Below are 23,340 nucleotides of genomic sequence, written 5' to 3'. Positions count from 1 at the left end.
TAAATTTCTATAACAAAATATCAGGCTACAAAATTAACATGGAAAAATTCATGGCCTTCTTGTATACAGAAATAATAGAGAAAAATACATTAAAGGAACAATTTCATTCATAATAATACCACAAAAACTTAAATACCTTGAAGTCAAAAAAAAAGAGAGAAAAAACCAATAAAAATATAACTACAAAACACTGCTTTAAGAAATAGAAGACAAAAGAAATGGATACATATACTCTATTCATAGATTGGAAGAATTAGCATCATTAAAGTGGCAATAGTCTCCAAAGCATTGTACAGATTCAATGCTATCCCTCTAAGGATATCACACCATGACATTCTTCAAATAAGTGGACCAAACACTTCTAAAATTCACTTGGAACAATAGCCTATGTTTAGCTAAAGGAATCCTAAAGAAAAAGTAGACGGGAAATATCACTTTACCTAACTTTAAATTGTAACACATGAAATAGTCATTAAAACAGAATGGTATTGCAATAAAGACAAATACTTAAATCAATGTAGTAGACTTGATTCAGAAAATGACCCCCAGACATACAATCAATTAATATTTGATAATGGGACAAGAAACACAAAGTGGAGAAAGGAAAGCTTTTTCAACAAATATGCTAGGAGACCTGATCAGCCACAATTAAAAATTGAACTCAGAACTCTCCCTAATACCATGCATAAAAGTCAAATATAAATGGATTAAAAGCCTTGATATCATATTTGAAACTATAATATATATCGAAAAAACAAAGGCACTCCAGGACATTTAGACTAAATACATTTTCAAGTAGGAAACACCACTGTCCAAGTAAGTGGAAGCAAAGACAAACAATTAGGACTACATTAAAGAGAAGCTTTTGCACTTCAAAGGAAAGAGTGACTAGGTTAAAAAAGGCCACTCATGGAATGGGAGAAACTATTTACCCAATATCATTTGATAAGGGCATATATCTAACATATACTGGTACTGACAGAACTTACCAAAAAAAAAACATCTAACCCCATCAAAAAATGAGGAGAAAAATGAACAGACATTTCCTCAAAGAAGAAATACAACAGGCCAAAACACACATGAAAAATGTTCCAAATCAATAATCATGAAGGAAATTCAAATTATAGCAACAATGTGGTATTGTCTCACACCACAGAGACTGACATACATCACAAAAAACTAGAACAAGTGCTGGTGTGAATGAATATGAGGAATAATGGACTCTCATTCACTGTTGTTGGGAATGCCATCTAGTTCAATCCTTATGGAAAAAATATGGATATTCTTAAAAAAATTAAAAACCAGATTGAACATACATATTATCTAGCAATACCACTCCTAGGAATATATCCTAGTAACGCAAAACACAATACAAAAATGCCATCTGCACTCCTATGTTCATTGCAGCACTATTTTCAATAGCCAGAATCTGGAAACAATCCCAGTACCTGACAAAGATTTATGGCTAAAAAACTGTGGTAACTCTACACACTGTCTAAACATTGTGTACATCTACAATCTATGCAGCTGTTAGGGAAAATAAAGTTATAAAATTTGCCTATACATGGATGGATGATATTATGCTGAGTGAAATCAGTCAGAGGAAGAAAAATAGACATAGAATAGTAATATCATTGTAATGATATTGAGACATTAGAGATGAGCGCCAGGTGAACACAGACCCAGAGATGTAAAGATGGTTTAATATGAGGCTGGACAGTGGCACTAGAGGTAAGTCATCTGCCTTGCAAGCACTAGCCTAGGATGGACTGTGATTCGATCCTCCAGCATTCCATATGGTCCCCTCAAGCCAGGAGTGATTTCCAAGCACATTGCCAGGAGTAACCTCTAAGCGTCACCAAAAAAAAGATGGTTCTAATATATGGAAGTCTATCAGCATAAGGACCAGTTCATGATATGAAGCTTACCACAAGGTAGTGAGCACAATTAGAGAACTGACTGCATTGACAACTACCATGACCTTGATAATGAGAGAGAGAAGCAGGATGCCTGTCTCAAAACATACTCTGTGGGCTAGGGGAGGGAAATGGACATTGGTGGCAATAAAAGCTACACCGGGGAAGGGTAGTGTACAATATGAATGAAATCCAACTATAAGCATTTCTGTAACCATGCTTACATAAATTATTAAAGAAAATATAAATAAAAAGTAAAGAAAAGGAAAAAATTGAAGGCATGAATTGTTTTTCAAAAAATTAAAAAATATATAGATGGTGAACACTTGTAATCTCTACTTCAATATTAAAATTCAAGCAATTATATAAAGAAATAAAAATATGTCTATTGTTTGTGAGACAGTTCACCTACCACAGTCAGTCTAATAATTTTGCAAAAGAAAGGAACTTTTTTATTTTAACAATATATTAGATAAAAAAAAGTAATTATCTCCTAAACATAAAATTTCCACTTAGAAATTCTAAATCAATAAAAACAATTATAGCCAAAACTTAGGGCATAAATAGAAAACAATTTTTGGTAAAAATAAAATAAAAACCCTCCAGGGGTTAAAGTGGTGGCACAAGCAGTAGGGCTTTTTCCTTGCACAAGCTAACCTAGGATGGACCACAGTTTGATTCCCCAGCATCCCAAATGGTCCCCCAAGCCAGGAGCTATTTCTGAATGCATAGCCAGGAGTAATCCCTGAGTGTCACTGAATTGTGCCCCCACAAAAGCCAACAATAAAAAAGTTACCATCTGTATTACATTGAAAAATATGCAATTGAAGGTCTGATTTTGTAGCTTTTATATGCATAGAAAAAATAACTGGACAAAAAAGAATCAGATGCCTATAGCAGGAGAACATATACCACTGAAAAAGATAGTCTAGTTCTGACTGATAGGAAAAATATGTTTAGTACCTGTGGATCAGAATGAAACAAAAGAAAATAAAATGAAGGACTATATTTAGGAGAACTGTTAAAGAAGTGGAAAAATAGAACTTTAAGGATAAGAGGGAATTAGAAGTCAATGAAGAGATGTTTGTCCTTGTGTCCTGGTGGTAAATAGAGAAGAAAATTGGCAGTAGAAAGCATGTAATCTTCAGAGACGAAAATGTCCCAGGAACAGCAATAATAACAAATCATGCCATCTCTCCTACCTCAAACATAGACTAATAAATAGAATGATTAACCAAATTTTTTGTCACTATGATATTGTATACTTGGGTTAAGGACCTTCATAAACCATTTGAGTTCATCTTTAATAATAATTAACATTTCTGAAATGTAAAGGGGTCTTAACTATAATTAGAAAAGATGACCTAATCCATTTTAGATGAAAAAGGAGAATAATGTTCTTACATGCTAATAGAGACAAACAGCAGATAAAACCTAAGTTTTAGCATCCTCCTCATAGATATCTACAACTACTCAGAAAATTAACAATCCCTTTCAAACTCTTCTAAAAATATGAAAAGGCATCATTATGAAACATTTTATAAGTCAGTCTTACACTGATATGAAAGACATATAAGATATTCTAAAATTGGAACATTTGCTTGTCAATATGTCTGATGAATGCTGATTGATTTAGAAAATAGTAAGAGATGGAATCAAAGCAAAGTATTAAAAGTATATTAAAAAGCTGTATTTATTTCTTGAATGCTTTAGTGGCTCAATATACAAAAATCAATCAAAAGGCAAACTCAGTGAACAGAATAAATAAAAGAAGAGCAATTAGATCAATTGATGTAGAAAATATAAGAATTTTCTAATATTTAACAAGTCACAGTTGCTCTGCTAGCTTTCTTCACTCCATTACCATTAGTCTGGAGAAGCTTGGCTTTCTCAGGTCTGTGTTGACCATGTTGGATGCCAAGGGTCATCTTCTGTCCTTCTAGTGCATTTGGGAACAGCGAACATTGCCTTCACAGCTGATGGCCAGGAAAGTACAGGTCTAAGGCTGATAACCAGAGATATTTATTCCATTCTAACAATGCTTATATATATATATATATATATATCAAGAATTGGGATGCCTACAGGATAACAGGGAATGCATAGAAGTAAAGCCTATTGTAAGTGTGGCACCAAAGAGAAGATAAGCATAAACATTAGGGCTTAGGAATGCCTTAGAAGCAAAATAATATTGCTATATGTTATCTTCTTTAAACAGATCCCTCTATGAGGAAAGAGGTATGGCCTAGATTCAAGCCTAATAGTAACAACTGATCATGAGGGGATGGCACCTCTCTTAGTGCTGTCCTTCCCATATCTGGAGTGTCATATCTTTGAAACATTTCACCTCAAGTAGAATACCCAGAACAATTGCTCTATAGGATCTCCAGGGAAAGTAGCTTTAGGGAGGTTCTTTCTGTCTGCCCTTTGGTTGGGTAACACCACCATCAGTGCTATCAGTTTGTAGCAGTTTGTGAAGTATTGGCATGAGTGACCTCAAAAAAATTTTAGCATTGCTTGACCCCCTACCCCTGCTCTACCTCCTCAAACAATAATTCAATATAACATTTGTATAGTTAATTAGATCAAAAGAAAAGTAAATAACTGGCAATATGGAAATCAGGTATTAATAATAATCAACCAAATTTCATACTCTGAGGTAATATATAAAGCTTTATCTCAGGATAAAATCACGGTAAGACTACCATTTGCCTGATATCAGTAATTTTATTCAGCATAATTTAAAGTTTTAGCTACATAAATAAGTTGAAATAATAAATACATAAAGAATAAAAATACAATTTAATATTACAAATTTCTAAAGATTTTGTGCAACAATAGAATCTTACATCTAATATATTGATTAAGCAACGCAACAGAATATAAATCATAAAGCAAAACCTGGCAAGTTATATATCAATGAACAATCATGAATTGCAATCAGAAAAGGAATTCTAGTCAAGACAAGTTAGAGAAATTGTAAAAAACCTTCTACAAAAAAAAAGCCATTTCATTTATTTCTCCAATCTGGAATAGTCTCTGTGTGCTCTGCAACATTTATCTGGTTTTATTTTCATTTTGTCTGTATCTCTCTCCCCCTCACACTTCTATAAATATATTTTTCAATAAAACTATTTTAGACTCTAATTAAAGAAACTTCAGGACTATGTAGGTACTTCAGGAGTTCAAAGCTTTGAGTTTTACAGCCATCATTATATGGATCATAAAATCATCACTGGGTGTGGCTATGAGGTGCCCCACTTGTAGCTCTGGAAACTCAGACTCAGTTCTAGTTTGCCCTAATCGCTCTTTGCATTACAGTGTCAAAGAAGTACCAGGCCTCTCAATGAAGAATCTGTTCTGGTTAGCAAAGTATTTCTGAGAATGACCACTGACTTTCTAAACACATTAGGAACCTGTAAAACAAACAAATAAACAAACAAACCTTGAAATAGAATGAGAGATATTAATACTATATTCAGGAATAAGTTTTTTATTTTTTTGGTCTTTGGGCATACCCAGAGGCACTCAGGGCTTAGTTTGGCTCAGCTTTCAGAAATCGTTCCTGGCATGTGGGGCACCTTATGGGATGCTTGGGATTGTACCAGATCAGTTCTGGATTGGATGCATGCAAGGTAAATGCCCTACCACTATGTTGTGGTTTATTGTGTCAAACAAAAGAGCACATTGTTAGAATCAGGAATCTCAAAAATAAATAGCATTGATATATATATTTATACCACTATTATAATAAATGTATAATTATATTAATATATAATTTTATATAATACATATATAATTCATAATAAATATAGCCAAGTGATATTTGATTAGGATGGTGGTTGTCAATGGGTAAAATGACAGACCCACAACAGTGAACCTTGAGTGAAAACCTAGCGGTAAGTCCTGCATACCAATATGTGTGTCCCTACCAATAAGAAATTGCTAGTTTATTGGTGCAGAGCATATACTTCATGGTGCTTAGCTAAATGTATGAAACTTAAGAGTTAATACTTACAGGAAAAGTTGAGTAACATAGGATTTGTCAATAATTTCTTGTATATTATATCAAAAATAGGTAAATTTTGCACCATCAAAATAAATTTAAAGAGGTTTTGTACATCAATATGTCATAATTACTAAAGATATGCAGTATATAAAAAGGACAAATTCTTTTCAAATTATTATTTAAGAAATATCAGTAAAGATTTCAAAACTTCTGAAACTAGAAGATAACTTCCATACCTTAATAACAATTACAAAAATCTAGAGTACAATAAATTAGAAATCTAGTTAGTACTTACTAAATAGATACAAATAGTGTTAGACCAAGCAAATACAAATTTTTGTACAAAATATTTTTAAAACGTAAAAACTTTGTAAAACATTTTGTTGTTTTTAAAACAAATTACAGACTTTTATAAATTACATGAAACAAAAATAATCACAAATACCTACTTTAAAATAATATATAAAATGTTTCTCAGAGGAAATTTTATTAAATATCAAGGATTTGTAAGTCATTTGATTTGTTGTTACAGTGTAGAAAACTAAACATATTCATATTTTTTAGTTCTTAACTTTTATTTTTGGTTTTAGGGACACACTCAGTGATACTCTGGGGTTACACCTGACTATGTACTCAGAAATTTCTCCTGGCTCGATGCACCATATGGATGCCAGAGATGGAATTCAGTTCCATCCTGGGTAGCCGTGTGTAACGCAAATGCCCTACTGCTGTATTATTGCTCCAGAGTTCTTAATATTTGGGGTGGGGGGTTTGTCCACACCCATTTGATGCTCAGGGGTTACTCCTGGATAAGCTCTCAGAAATTGCCCCTGGCTTGGGGAGACCATATGGGATGCTGGGGAATCGAACCGCAGTCCTTTCTTGGCTAGCACTTGCAAGGCAAACAACTTACCTCTAGCGCCACCTTGCCGGCCCCACAGAATTCTTAACATTTTAATGATTAAATATGATCAAGAGGAAATGGAATTATTTACTCATAAAGAAACTCAATTCTTAGTTGTTTAAACAGTCTGTATACTGTTTACCAAAAAACAAAAATGCCACTAGCAGTGTATGAGGGTTCTTTTTCTTACAATATTCAACACGATGTGGCCAGTATGACTGGTTTGAAGTGGCAGCTGATTGCTGTTTTGATTTGATGTCACTGATGATGCATGATAATGCAGAGACTCTTTCATATATCTATCTACCTGTGAGATAAAGTTCTGTGAGGAAGTTTCTCTTTATCTCCTATCTAATATTTTTCATGAAATTGTTTATTTTCTTATTGTTTTGCAAGTGCCTTAAAAATCTTAGATATTCTTAGATATTAGATCTTTGTATAATGAGTGGTGTTCAAATACCTTCTTCAAGTCTGTGAAGTGCCTATTTATTCTGCCATTGTTTCAATTTTAATACAAAAACTTTTATTGATGTACAAAACATTCTCTTTATCTTTGGTTCTATCTGATTCAATGCCATTGTATAAATGAAGATACTTTTAGAGTCAGTGTTACTAAGAGTCTACTGATGTTTCCCTCATATAAGGTCACTAATTTATTTATATATATATATTTTATTTAAACACCTTGATTACATACATGATTGTGTTTGGGTTTCAGTCATGTAGAGAACATCACCCATCACCAGTGCAACAATCCCATCACCAATGTCCCAAATCTCCCTCCTCCCCACCCGACCCCCGCCTATACTCTAAACAGGCTTTCCATTTCCCTCATACATTCTCATTATTAGGACAGTTAAAATGTAGTTATTTCTCTAAATAAACTTATCATTCTTTGTGGTAAGCTTCATGAGCTGAGCTGTAACTTCAAGCTCTTTTCTCTTTTGTGTCTGAAAATTATTATTGCAAGAATGTCTTTCATTTTTCTTGAAACCCATAGATGAGTGAGACTATTCTGCTTTTTTCTCTCTCTGACTTATTTTACTCAGCATAATGGATTCAATGTACATCCATGTATAGGAAAAGTTCATGACTTCATCTCTCCTGACAGCTGCATAATATTCCATTGTGTTTATGTACCACAGTTTCTTTAGCCATTTGTCTGTTGAAAGGCATCTTGGTTGTTTCCAGATTCTTGCTATGGTAAATAGTGCTGCAATGAACATAGGTGTAAGGAAGGGGTTTTTGTATTGTATTTTTGTGTCCCTAGGGTATATTCCTAGGAGTGGTATAGATGGATCCTATGGGAGCTCGATTTCCAGGTTTTGGAGGAATGTCCATATCGCTTTCCATAAAGGTTGGACTAGAGGACATTCCCAGCAGCAGTGGATAAGAGTTCCTTTCTCTGCACATCCCCGCCAACACTGTTTATTCTCATTCTTTGTGATGTGTGCCATTCTCTGTGGTGTGAGGTGGTACCTCATAGTTGTTTTGATTTGAACCTCCCTGATGATTAGTGATGTGGAGCATTTTTTTCATGTGTCTTTTGGCCATTTGTATTTCTTCTTTGTCAAAGTGTCTGTCCATTTCTTCTCCCCATTTTTTGATGGGATTAGATTTTTTTTCTTGTAAATTTCTGTCAGTGCCTTGTATATTTTGGAGATTAGCCCCTTATCTGATGGGTATTGGGTGAATAGTTTCTCCCACTCAGTGGATGGCTTTTGTAAAGTGGGCGCTATTTCTTTTGAGATGCAGAAGCTTCTCAGCTTAATATATTCCCATCTGTTAATCTCTGCTTTCACTTGCTTGGAGAGTGCAGTTTCCTCCTTGAATATGCCCTTGGTCTCAATGTCCTGGAGTGTTTTGCCTATGTGTTGTTCTATATATCTTATGGTTTTGGGTCTGATATCGAGGTCTTTAATCCATTTGGATTTTACCTTCATACATGATGTTAGCTGAGGGGTCTAAATTCAATTTTTTGTAAGTGGCTAGCCAGTTGTGCCAACACCACTTGTTGAAGGGGCTTACCCTGCTCCATTTAGGATTTCTTGCTCCTTTATCAAACATTAGGTGATTGTATGTCTGGGGAACATTCTCTGAGTATTCAAGCCTATTCCACTGATCTGAGGGCCTCTCCTTATTCCAATACCATGCTGTTTTGATATCTACCGCTTTGTAGTAAAGTTTAAAGTTGGGGAAAGTAATTCCTTCCATATTATTTTTCCCAATGATTGCTTTAGCTATTCAAGGGTGTTTATTGTTCCAAACAAATTTCAAAAGTGCCTGATCCACTTCTTTGAAGAATGTCATGGGTATCTTTAGAGGGATAATAGTAAATCTGTATAATGCCTTGGGGAGTATTGCCATTTTAATTATGTTAATCTTGCCAATGCATGTGCAGGGTATGTGCTTCCATTTCCACATGTAATCTCTTATTTCTTGGAGCAGAGTTTTATAGTTTTCTTTGTATAGGTCCTTCACATTTTTAGTCAAGTTGATTCCAAGATATTTGAGTTTGTGTGGCACTATTGTGAATGGGGTTGTTTACTTAATGTCCATTTCTTCCTTATTACTATTGGTATATAGAAAGGCCATTGATTTTTGTGTGTTAATTTTGTAGCCTGCCACCTTGCTATAGGAGTCTATTGTTTCTAGAAGTTTTTGGTAGAGTCTTTAGGGTTTTCTAAGTAGAGTATCATCTCATCTGCAAACAGTGAGAGCTTGATTTCTTCCTTTCCTATCTGGATTCCCTTGATATTTTTTTTTAGCCTAATCGCTATAGCGAGTATTTCCACTGCTATGTTGAATAGGAGTGGTGAGAGAGGACAGCCTTGTCTTGTGCCAGAATTTAGAGGGAAGGCTCTTTGTTTTTCTACATTGAGAATAATATTTGCCACTGGCTTGTGGTAGATGGCCTTAACTATATTGAGAAAGGTCCCTTCCATTCCCATCTTGCTGAGAGTTTTGATCAAGAATGGGTGTTGGACCTTATCAAATGCTTTCTCTGTATCTATTGATATGATCATGTGGTTTTTATTTTTCTTGTTGCAGATGTTGTGTATTATGTTGATAGATTTACGGATGTTAAGCCATCCTTCCATTCCTGGGATGAAACCTACTTGATCATAGTGGATGATCTTCTTAATTAGGCATTGAATCTAATCCAGGATTTTGTTGAGGATCTTTGCATCTGTATTCATCAGCGATATTGGTCTGTAATTTTCTTTTTTCGTAGCATCTCTGTCTGGTTTAGGTATCAAGGTGAGGTTGGCTTCATAAAAGCTATATGGAAGTGTTTCCATTTGTTCAATTTCATGAAAGAGGCTTGCCAGGATTTGGTAGTAGTTTCTCTTGGAAAATTTGAAAGAATTCATTAGTGAATCCATCTGGGCCTGGGCATTTGTTTTTGGGCAGACATTTGATTACCGTTTTAATTTCATCAATAGTGATGGGGGTGTTTAGATATGCTACATCCTCTTTCTTCAACCTTGGAAGATTAGAAGAGTCCAAGAATTTATCCATTTCTTTCTGGTTCTAATATTTAGAGGCATAGAGTTTCTCAAAGTAGTTTTTGATTACCCTTTAAATCTCTGCCATATCAGTAGTTATTTCTCCTTTTTCATTACTAATACGAGTTATCAAGTTTCTCTCTCTCTATATTTGTTAGTATTTCCAGTGGTTTATCAATCTTGTTTATTTTTTCAAAGAACCAACTTCTGTTTTCTTTGATCTTTTAGATTTTTTATTTTGGGTTTCCACTTCGTTGATTTCTGCTCTCAGCTTTGTTATTTCCTTCTGTCTTCCTATTTTTGGGTCCTTTTGTTGAGCACTTTTTAGTTCTATGACCTCAGTCATTAAGCTACTCATGTAAGCTCCTTCTTCCTTCCTGATGTGTGCTTGCAAAGCTATAAATTTTCCTCTCACTACTGCTTTTGGTGTATCCCATAAATTCTGATAGTTTGTGTCTTTATTGTCATCTGTTTCCAAGAATATTTAGATTTCCTCCTTGATTCCATCTCGGACCCACTGGTTATTCAGTATGAGGCTGTTTAACTTCCAGGTGTTAAAATTTTTCTTCTGTGTCCCTTTGGAGTTCACAAATAATTTCAGAGCCTTGTGGTCAGTGAAGGTAGTCTGCAAAATTTCTATCATGTTGATATTATGGAGGTATGTTTTATGTGCCAGCATGTAGTCAATCTGGAGGATGACCCATGTACATTGTAGAAGAATGTGTATCTAGGTTTCTGGAGATGGAGTGTCCTATATATATCCACTAGGCCTCTTTCTTCCATTTCTCTCCTCAGGTCTAGTATATTCTTGTTGGGTTTCAGTCCGGTTGACCTATCCAGTGTTGACAAAACGTGTTGAAGTCTCCCACAATTATTGTATTGTTATTGATATTATTTTACAGATTTGTCAACAATTGTATTAAATATTTTGCTGGCCCCTCATTCGGTGCATGTATGTTTAGGAGAGTTATTTTTTCCTGCTCTACATACCCTTTGATTAATATAAAATGTCCATCTTTGTCCCTTACAACCTTTCTGAGTATAAAGTTTGCATTATTTGATATTAGTATGGCCAGTCCAGCTTTTTATGGGTGTTGTTTGCTTGGATAATTTTTCTTCAGCCTTTTATTTTGAGTCTATGTTTGTTCTGACTATTCAAGTGCATTTCTTGTAGGCAGCAGAAGGTTGGATTTAGTTTTTTGATCTATTTAGCCACTCTGTTTCTCTTAATGTGGTGCATTTAGTCCATTGGCATTGAAAGAAAGAATTGTCCTGGGATTTAATGACATCTTTATATCGAAATTTGGTGTGTCTTTGGTTAGTCTTGTCTTAAATTAGGTCTTTCAGTTTTTCTCTTAAGACTGGTTTTGAGTCTGTAAAGTTTCTGAGCTGTTTTTTGTCTGTGAAACCATGTATTCTTCCTTCAAACCAGAAAGTGAGTTTTGCTGGGTACAGTATTCTAGGTGAACCATTCATTTCATTCAGTCTTGTCACAATATCCCACCACTGCTTTCTGGCCTGGAGTGTTTCTGGTGAAAGGTCTGCTGTAAATCTCAAGAATGCTCCCTTGAATGTAATTTTCCTTTTTGATCTTGCTGTTTTCAGAATTCTGTCTCTATCTGTGGGATTCGTCATTATGACTAGGATGTGTCTTGGGGTATTTTTTCTGGGGTCTCTTTTGGTTGGTACTCTTTGAGCTTGCAGGATTTGATCACATATATACTTTAGCTCTGGAAGTTTCTCTTTAATGATGTTCTTGACAGTTGATTCTTCCTGGAAATTTTCTTCCTGGGTCTCTGGGACTCCAATGATTCTTAAATTGTTTCTGTTGAGCTTATCATAGCCTTCTATTTCGTTTGTTCCCATTCTTTGACTAATTTTTCCATTGTCTGTTCATTTGCTTTAAGTTTTCTTTCCAATCTCTCACGCTATATGGAATTGTTATGTATCTCATCTTCCACAGCACCAACTCCATTCTCAGCTTCTGATACTCTGTCCCAGAGCTTACCCATTTTGTCATTCACTTCGTTTACTGAGTTTTTCAGGCCTGTTAGTTGACATGTTATTTTAGTTTGAAGTTTTGTGATTTCTGTCTTCATATTTTCTATGTTCTTTTTAGTGTTCTGTTCAACTCGACCCATGGTTTCTTTGAATTCGTTGAGCATCTTCCATATTGCTAGTCTAAATTCCTTATCTGAGCGGTTGATTAGTTGTTTGGTCATTATCTGGTCATCAGAATTGTCATCTTCATTCTTATGTCTGATGCTGGCCTGTGTTGTTTCCCCATTGTCACACTTGTATTGTGGGTTTTTCTATGTGTTGTGGTGATATTCATTGGCTAAGTGATGCAGGCAGCCACATTGCTCTGGCTCCACCCTTTCTGGATGGGTTGACATGCCTCCAAGGAGGGGAGTCCTCCTTGGATGAAGCCTCACACAGGATCAAATCTTAGGCCTGAGCACGCAGCAGAGAAGACAGTCCAGAGAGAAATGCTGGGCTTCAGTGATCCAGCACAGTTCTTAGTGTGATTTTTACTTCTTGTTGCGATGGTGTTCTTTCCTTAGAAAGAGTGTATGGCCATGTAGCGAAAAGGAGCAAAGTGCTCTTCTGGAGCCTCTTTTCTGCTCACTCCCAAGAGGTTCACGCAAGAGGACAGTAGAAAGACACACAGGTAGCACTCCGTCTCTAATTTATTTTAAAGTTACTTTTCTATGGTTTGAAATATCTATGGTATATATGTGTGTGTGTGTGTGTGTGCTTGTGTGTGTTTGTATGTGTGTGTGTGTGCGCTTGTATGTGTGACTGACTAATTTTCCCAACACCATTTCTTGTAGATTTCTTTGTTCTATTTCACACTCTTGGCTCATTTGTCAAAGACTAATTGTCATTATACCCAAGGAACTGTCTCTAGGCTATCTATTCTATTACATTGTTCTAACAATCTGTCTTCATGCTCCCTTGATTACTATAGTCTTATTGTATAGTAATTGAAAATTGACCCAAGATCCCAAAAACCTGTATTCAAAAAGACATTTATCCTCCTACTTTCACTGTTGCATTATCAACAACAATAAAATGCTCCCAGAAATTTCCATCACTAGGTTTTGACTCCCTTCCATATAAAAGGAAATGACCCTTTGTCTCCTTCACCTTATTTTGTTAATACCTCTAAGTAGTTACAATCATGCTAAATTTTATTTATTTTTACCCCCCCCCCGCTAAAGTTTATTTGATTGATGTACAATAATAAAACACCAACAGCAAAGTGCTCGTAACATTTTAACATTTTAACACTGCCTTCTTTCATCTGAAAACTGAACTTCCTTTCCTTTTATTATGGTCTCACAACTTACTAATTGGTTAAGTATCCTAACGGGCTTATTTGTCATTGTTTAATGCTGACTATTTCCTTATTTTGTTTTTGTTCCACAGGTTTGTGAAATTATCCAGCATTTGTCTTTATTTCTCTGAATCATTTTGTTTAACATAATACTATCACCTAGCTCCATCCATATTTTAGCAAACTACACATTTTAACTTTGTTCTTTTTGTTGGGGGGGGGCATACCTACTGAGGCTCATGGGGTAACTCCTGCCCTCTGTACTCATATGGAGGTGCCTAGGAGACAATAGGATAAAGTTTACTGATCAAAGCTTCAGGTTGGCCACATACACAGCGATGTACACTAACTGCTGTACTATCTCACCAACCCATTTTTATCTTTTTCATATTGCATGACTATGTCATTATGTTATATAAATTCTTAAGATATTTTATAAATCTACAAGGGCAAAATTAATTTATTAAATTCTCCATTCTATCACATTTGAATTGTTTTCATACTTGGTCTATTGTGATAAGTATTGCGATTAACATAAATCTTTTTGAATTAATATTGTAGGGGGTAGATACCAAGAAGTTAAAATTATAGAGTTATATATGTTTTATTACCTTTTTTAAGAAAAATTTATACTACATTCATAGTAGAAAAAGATTTTAAAGAACATTTCTTTTTTGTAATTCTCCCTAACATCTTTTGAAATTGTAGTTTGAGATGCATAATTTTTGTGAGAGCTATTCATTTTTGTGGCCCACTATATGCTGGTTCTGATTTAAAGAAAGAGGACTGTTTAAAAATGTAGTTTTTATATTATACTGATTATATAGTTCCTCAAAGATTTATTAAGCTTATGAAATATTTGCTTACTACTTACTCTGTGTATTAGGGAACACGTAATTACATTAAAATTATTTTCTAATTCTGATTCAGAATTCTTTTCATTGAAACTCTTTCTACATTATCTTAATCTTTCCCCTGACCCCATCTCTGAACAGCTTGTAACATTTGAGGTTATCTGAAGTAATAGGCTTATTCCAGGCTAGAAAAACCTAATCTGAGCTTTGTATTAGCTGTATTATTTTGTTTTCCTGAGGAATCTTTTGTTCAAATCTGTTGCTTCAATGAAATTTTTAGAAGAAAACTGGATTCTTTCAAACTTTGATCCATCAAATGTTTAATTTACTTTCAGTGTACTTGTAGACTGCTGATTATTTCTGGACCTTATCTCTTTCTTTAAATAAAATTCTAAGAGCATTGAATAAAAACCATGTATTGATATTTAATATTGTTTTAATTTTCTTGAAACTATAGTGTTTAAATGAGCTATTGCCACTGCAAAAGGTTTTTATCACTTTTCTGAATTCTTATATAAGTTTCTAGTTTGACATTAATTATTTGAGTCTCTATGAAACATACTATACCATGGGATCCTTCAAAAATATAATATTAGCAAATAATATGGTACTTTTGTTAAATAATAGTATACATATATATATAATTCAACCATAACAGTAACATTTGAAACATATAAAGTTGAACTGGCATATATTATCTATTAGCTATTTCTGCAAAGGAATGAAAATGCATAAAGCTTCTACATTGTGATAGATGGACTGTGTCATTCTCACAATTTTTTCTAGGTCACCTATGAAAGAGAATTCAAGAGAAGTAGAATAAAGGACAACATGAGGTCATTTTCTGACATGATATTAGACAAGATGTAATCTTCAATTCATAATTGTTAGTACAAAATTTTGTTATTTTGTGCTGCTATTTTATTGCTTTCAGTTGCTCCTGCAAGCTTTGTACAGACATATATCCTCTCCAATACTTTTCCTGATAAGATTATAAAATTAGTAATGTAAGGGGCCAGAGCCATAGTTTAATGGGTAAGGCATTTTGAAGGTGATTTTGAGAGCATGATGCAGGATTCAACCACCTGAGTATACACCAGGTGTGTTTCCCTAAAACAAACAAAACAAAACAACAATTAAAACCATTGTAAATTCAACCTGGGCTAACGCTCAGTCTTAAAGGCTTCTATCTCTATCTCGGGCTCAATATTTGTAAATCTACATGTGCCCTAATACTTTTTGGTGCCAAGTAATTTTTATTTGATAGTGGGTAGTTAAAATAAAATATAATTACTTGATCAAGTAGTAGCAAACTGTTTTGTTTTAATACAAAGATGATATATAAACATCTCTAAATGGGTAGATCACACCACCACCACCATCCCCATACACACATTTACTTTTGTCTTTTGTGTAGATGATGTGACATCTTCTCTGCCCTATAGGTATAATTTAACCTAAAAAAAGATTTCTTTTTCTACATTCCCATGAATAAAAAAAGATAGAATTTGCTTGTTTTTATCTCCTATTAACTAACTAAATTTTTACATTCTCTGCAAATATTGAGAACTAGAAGTTATTTCCAAAATTCCCCCCAGGCATATATGTAATACTAAGGGGACTCATTCTTCTTTTTAGTCTTGTATTTCTCTTCCTCTTGAGCATCTGAACAAAGCCTTTGGGAAAATCTCTCTATATACCTGTCTTTAAATGATTCTTAAATGTTAAATAAGCCTGAAGAGATCTTTATTTTACTGGTGTTTTTTTATTTGTTTGTTTGTTTGATTTTAGTTTTTTGGGCCACATCTGGCAGTTCTCAGGGGGTACTCCTAGTTCTGCACACTGAAATCGCCCCTGGCAGGTGTCGGGGACCATATGGTATGTAGGGATCAAATCTGAGTCTGTCATGGGTCAGGCATGTGCAAGGCAAATGCCTTGGGTTGTTCTACTACTCAGACCCCTTTTTTCTGTTTGTTTTTTTAAGAGAGATTTTTATTTTACCATTAATAGTTTAGTCAAATTCTTACATTATTAAAAGTACATATATATTCTGTGCTCCAGAAAAAAAAAATTATCCCAATAGAGAGTAGTTACTCTTGAAATTCAGTCCCTATGTTTTCTGACAAGTTTTCAGTGCATACAGGAAAAGTTACCCCTTTGTAAGTAGCATGTCATTTTTGATGGTTAAAATGTTAGTCACATTTTCTATACTTTCTACATCTAAAGAAGAGTCAGAATTGCCTTTATTATTTACTATAGTGCTTTTAACTACATTGTAAGCTCCAAAAAGCCTTTATTGCATTACAATAAGCTGAGGTGCATAATACAATGTCTGAAATATAATAAGAATTGAACTCAAGATTTGAATGAATAAAATAGTACCTTAATACAAATATAACTTCTAAAATCTACTTTTAAAATAAATACTTTAAAAGACAAGTTTTCTATTATTCACATACAAGTATTCAATTATTCACATACATTCTTCTTACAAGGTTCAAAGCCACTGATTATACTTTTATATCTTACTCTCAAATCATAAATTTTATGTATATATGACAAATTCACATCCTGTAGGTGGTATGGAGATGTGGTTGTAAATACTTGTTATTTTGTATTTTTGAAGGTGTCTGTGACGTACCTGGTGCTACTAAGATGCTCTAAGATGCTATTCTTGGTCTTTACACAGGATTAATTTAATTAATTAATTAATTTAATGAGTTAATTAAAGGTAATGCTCAGAAAGCCATATCAAATGTTGGAGATCACAAAATTAGTGCCCATTGCATAGAAGGCAGGAATTTTACCTCCTGTATACTTCTGCCATATTTTACTTTAATTTTCATGTTTTATGCACCCACCAGTTTGCAAAACTTATAAAAATATTTTGTAATTATTTTTCTTTTCTTTTTTTTTTTTTTTTTTTTTTTGGTTTTTGGGTCACACCCGGCAGTGCTCAGGGGTTACTCCTGGCTCTATGCTCAGAAATCGCTCCTGGCAGGCACGGGGGACCATATGGGACGCCGGGATTTGAACCACGGACCTTCTGCATGAAAGGCAAACACCTTACCTCCATGCTATCTCTCCGGCCCCTGTAATTATTTTTCTAATGCCACAAACACTACCAAATGCAGATCATCAATTAATTTTAATGAATCAATAGATACCTTGCTCTAAATAGGTAGCATTTAAAAATAATTTTTTTGTTTCTATGTTTGAAAAAAAGAAAGCTACATTTTAAAAGACATTTTTAAGCTACTTCTATCTCATTGTTGTTTAAATAAAGAAACAGGGAAAGCACAGGGAAAAATTAAATAACTCCCCCAAAGTCACAGAACTCATTATTGGCCATGTCTGAAATAGAAAGTAGGTCTCCTGAATCTAAATTTATTGCTCCCTTGAATTGGGTGTTCTGAGTAAAACATTTTAAAACATCAGTTTATAGATGTATAAATGCCCATCATAAGTAAGAAGGGAAAGGAAGATAAAGTTCTAAAATATGTTTTAGTCATGATGCTCAAACAGATGGCCAAACTGTAGCAACTCTCTTGGGGGAAATTATAATCAGAAATGAAGGCACATCACTAGACCACATAAACCCAAAGGACAGTAAAAGATTTCACAGAGTAACAGTTAGGCAGCCGACAAATCTTCAATATTTCTTTCTGAAGAGAAGATGAATGTAAAATAGCTTTACCTTCATGTTCTGGCTTGCGAATTTCCTGCTGTGTCTGTTATAACATTGGTAAGGAATAAAGAAAGGATGTGAAAAGAATCTTCCAGTCATTCCAAATGTTCATAAATTAAGAAAAGTTGGAAATTTATACAAATTAAACATTTTAAATGTGTTAATTAAAAATAAAAACCTAATTAAATACAACACAAAACTTACTACTAAATTAATTTAAAAAATTCAACTAGTAATCCTAAAATACAGTGAGGCATTATATTTTATTTAGGTGTTGTAAGAAATAGGACATAGGAATTGGTATGTCTAAAATTCAAATAAAATCTCTTCAAAGTTACTATTATATATTTGCATTTTTTGAATATATACAGGAATAGAAAAGAATATGCATACAGGCATAGATATAAAATATGATTATATGTTACTGGCTTCCAAAATACTTTCCAGGCTTTAAAAACATTTCTTAGATTACAAAGACCAAGGCAAAAAATAGTGTCATTATTATATATCAATTTATTAAACTTGCCAAGATTACATAAAACCATCTCTGAAGAAACTACATTAGGGTTTTAAAACACTGGTGTTTATTAGCACATTCCAAGAGAAATTTACTCATTAAATTTTGCATTAAAAATAAAAACTTAAATTAAATTGGCAAAATAAATATATGTTTCAAATTACTTATAGTTATATATTTATATTCATTACATTTAATATATTCAATATATTTATATTCAAAGCTATTTTTATTAATATAGAATTTTAAAAATATGAAATATTCTTTATTTTATTATATTGAATATTTGAAATATAGTGTGCATTATTTTGCAACTTCTAAGCATAGTATACTGTCTCATTTTTAATGCTGTTTTCATTTGTATAATTTGTATTTTCATTAATAGCAAAATAACAGCATGTGTTTAAAATTTTACCATTTGAAAGAGATTTAAAGTATATAATTGTTGTTAGATTTGTCAATATTCCATGTTTTACTTGTCTTTTGAGTATAACATGATTTTTCTATAAAAATGGATTTTATCTCTGATATTTAATAAAAGATGGATTTTGAATAATGCACCTCTTCTCTGTTTGAAGTACAAAGCAGTTCACACCTACACTGCTGTCTGTTATTAAATATAATTATTACTTCCATTACCTAGTGCCTGAGTCATTTTTTGTGTCACTGTTGACTAAGAGCTAAGAATACTGTTTTCATTACAATGTTGTTAGACTTATTTAGATTGCTTATCAGCCTGATTATTTTAGACTATATTCCATATTTAATTTGTACTGTAAATGTCTCTTTCTTATTACTTTTATAATGATATTTACCAAGGATGAAGTTCATTGCTAATATTTGCTAAATTCTACATTTCAATTTTCATACTATCTTTGTTTTCAAATAGATTAATACGCTCAGTTATATATGAAATATTGCATAACTAGTGTTTGAATATATTTTGTGCTATCTCATAAATTTCTATCACCAGAGGAGAATAATATTTTGGCAATATTTGAATGAAATATGAGAAATGCAAGGTAGTTCGATCACAAATATCTATATATAATCATCGATTAGAAAATTATGTTTAATACATGGTAATTTTATTTTATAGTATTGAGAAAGAAGTCCCTGCCATCTTCAAAATATGTTTTTGTTATCTGTGGTGGGCACTTTGAATGCTATGTTAATTAGATAGTGCTTTGGAAATAAAACAGTATTTATCATAAAATCAGGCAACTTCATTGATGTTATTGTGAATGGCAGAGGAAGGCGTATTTTAGGCAAAATAAGTTCAGAAGAAATAGACAAATATTAGAGAAACTTCAGTCATATGCAGAGTATTAAGAATAAAAATTAACAGAAATATAAAACTAGTCCAAAGCTTTGAGTTTGGGTTTAGAACTGATATTGCCATATGTAAACATAGCGGGGGGAGGGGGCAAATTGTGGCGTACTTTCATAGGTTATGATGTATGGGGTTTTTCACTTTGGTAGTGGTCATTGATATGGAAATAGGTCTAATAGCACTCCTGAAGCAAGAAATAGTGGTAAACTAATTTTACCTTAATAAAACAAAATTTTTATTCAAAAACAAGATACATAGTCACTACTTGCTTTTTTCATATTTTCCTTTTTTTAATTTTTTAACCACACCAGTGACACTCAGGACTTACTCCTGGTATAACACTAAAGGATCCATTCTCTACTAGTAGTGCACAGAGAAGAAGGGATACATAGGGGTCCAGGTCGAGGCCACATGTAAGGTAATTTTTCTACCAGTTACTAACACTCTTAGTACCAGTACTATCACTTATGCCACTTCTAGTCTTCATTCCTCCTATCCATATTAATTGTTAATATGTGATTTGTAATATGTGTTTTTCATTATTCAAATGTGTATTTCCCTTTCTCCCCTGTCTTGTTTCTCCTTATGCCACAGGAGGGTGAGACAACTCAAATATATGGGCTTCTTATATGGCTTGCTTCTCTAATTTATATTGTTTAACATTATACACTGTATTTACATTCGCAAAGCAGTGCAAATCTTTTTTAACTTTTACAGCTGGGTACTAGTAGTTCATTGTATGTATACATATTTTTTATCAATTTTTCTTTCATAGGATATTTGGTTGTTGCCATACCTTGATTATTGCATTAAGCATTTCAATATATTTTCATAGACACACACCAGATAAGGGGCCAGATTGAAAGCACAGTGGTAGGGTGTTTGCCTTTGCAACTGCCGCTTCTGACCCAGGACATACCTCTGTTTAATCCCAGCATCCTATATGGTCCGCAAAAATCAGGGAGCATAACGCCTGAGCAGCACTTTATTTGTGGCCAAAAAACCAAAACAAAACAAAACAAAAAACCACCAGATAAAAGTTATGTAATATTGTATTGTATAGTGATTCTTAAAACTATATCTCAAAGCTCAGAAAAAAAAACTATGAATTTAAAAATAATTTATGGGGGGGACCAGAGCAATAGCACCAGTGGTAGGGGCATTTGCCTTGCATGTGCTGAACCAGGAGGGACCTGGGTTAGGTCCCCAAGTGACCCATATGTTCCCCTAAGCCAGGAGCGATTTCTTGCGCATAGCCAGGATTAACCCCTGGGCGTCACCGGGTGTGGCCCAAAAAACAAAACAAATAAACAAAAAATAGAATAAAAAATAAAAATAATTTATGATAAAGTATTATTGTTGCTTTCTACAGGGACTCTCAGGGGCTCTAAAATATTATATGAAATAGAAGGGTGCAAGGAGGCTAACACAAAATTTAAACTTACATCATACAAATAACCCACATTTTTGATAGGGAAAATAAACCTCTGGAAGTGGCACATGCATCACAAGACACTTATTGTATTGTGATGTTCTCTTTCCTATTTGCATTCTTATTCCCATATTTATTAACTGATGCATTGTGATGAACTTAGAATTTCTGATTTCCAATTAAAGAATGTATGGCCCAAGCTGTTAGCAGAGACTTAATAATTTGTACTGTAAGTATTTCATTCAGCTGCTGAATTATTACAGGGAATAAAACACTCAATACTCAAATCAAGAATGTAAAATCCCTTTCAGCCCCCTAGAAGGTAACCCTTATTGATCAAATTTGTCACCATCCTTCTTCTAAATTGACTGAAAGTCTTATTGGTTTTGCATCACATTACAGGGGACCATTCATCCAAACTTATTTCCCCATAAGTTTTCATAGATCTTAATTCATTTCTATTAAAATGAAATATCCATGGTATCTGTTTTCAGATGGTAGGGACCAGTTTTAATATATATGCTGTATGAGAATATCTTTTGCTATCGTACTCACAAAAAGTATTAAGTGTTATTAATTTAAACATAATTGCATTAATTTAATTTAATTGCATTAGGAATCATTTTGAACTAGACAAATTTTTCTGTCATTGTTTTGACTCATGATCCTATATCCATTATTCTGCTAATGCTGAAATATAGGGCATCTTGTGTAGAAAAATAGAAGATATTCTAAAAAGAATCGAAAGTGCTGTTACATAAGATTTTCAAGCACTTAGATTTACTGACTCTTGTTTGATGTTTAGTTCGGACTCCCTTTTACTCACCATAAATGCCTTTCAAAAATATAAAAGAGCTCATATATTCTCCTTCAATTAATTGTGTGTATACATAATTTGAACACGTATAAAATGCTTTTTAAGTAAATGGTTATTTCAATTGTGCTCTAAAACTTTTTCTTTAACCTATCTAAAACCATAGATGCAATGACTATACTAATTTTTTTATAGTGTCACCAAAAATAAAAAAGAAAAGATGAGGGCACTGATCCTTGGTTCTTTGTCTTTGTCAGAGAAAGAATTTGAGGACATGACTATATAAATAATAATACAGAAAATAGCTGGGAATTGAATAATGCAAATCTTATTTTTTTACATTGATGTTTCGAAGATACTTTCTTTTTATAACAGTATCACCCCAAACCCCCAGCTTTTCCCTCCACTTATCAGTTTGCCTGGTGTCTGATAGATATGTCTCAGTGTGTGTTTCCTTCTATAGATATTTTGGATTTTATCTGAGGCATATTATATATGCTGTAGGTAAAAAAATTATATAATATTTGTATATTTCTGTAGTTCTGAAATGAATCAAATGAAGCTTCTTAAAAATAAAGCCTGAGTTTTTACTCAAAAGTAGAGAACATGATTTTCATCTACGAAATCCAGGTAGCTTTACATAGCATTCCCATAAATAAAATTTATATTGGTGAGAGTTTATGCAACTATTAAATAGATATAATTCACTGAGGAAAATGTCTATTATTAAATAATTTTATGAAGTCAAATTTATATTATTAATACTAAAGTAATCAATGAATCTATTTTATAAGTATTTAATACTTATAAAATTAATGTATTCAAATATCCTTGAAACTGACAAGGATGTACTTTAAAATATTTTTCTTTATTTATAAATAAACTGCTTCCTCTCTAAAGCCAAATGTGGTTCAGATTTGTAAGAAAAAGCGCTGTCAAGTCTCTGGGAGAAAGGAATAGGCAAAAGATGCCATGTTCAGAAGGACTGTTCATGATCTTCATTCAATGTTCTATTCATGTCAGA

The sequence above is a fragment of the Suncus etruscus genome, chromosome 16, assembly GCF_024139225.1.
Source record: "Suncus etruscus isolate mSunEtr1 chromosome 16, mSunEtr1.pri.cur, whole genome shotgun sequence".
In the NCBI taxonomy this organism is placed as follows: Eukaryota; Metazoa; Chordata; class Mammalia; order Eulipotyphla; family Soricidae; genus Suncus; species Suncus etruscus.
This window is presented reverse-complemented; position numbering follows the sequence as displayed.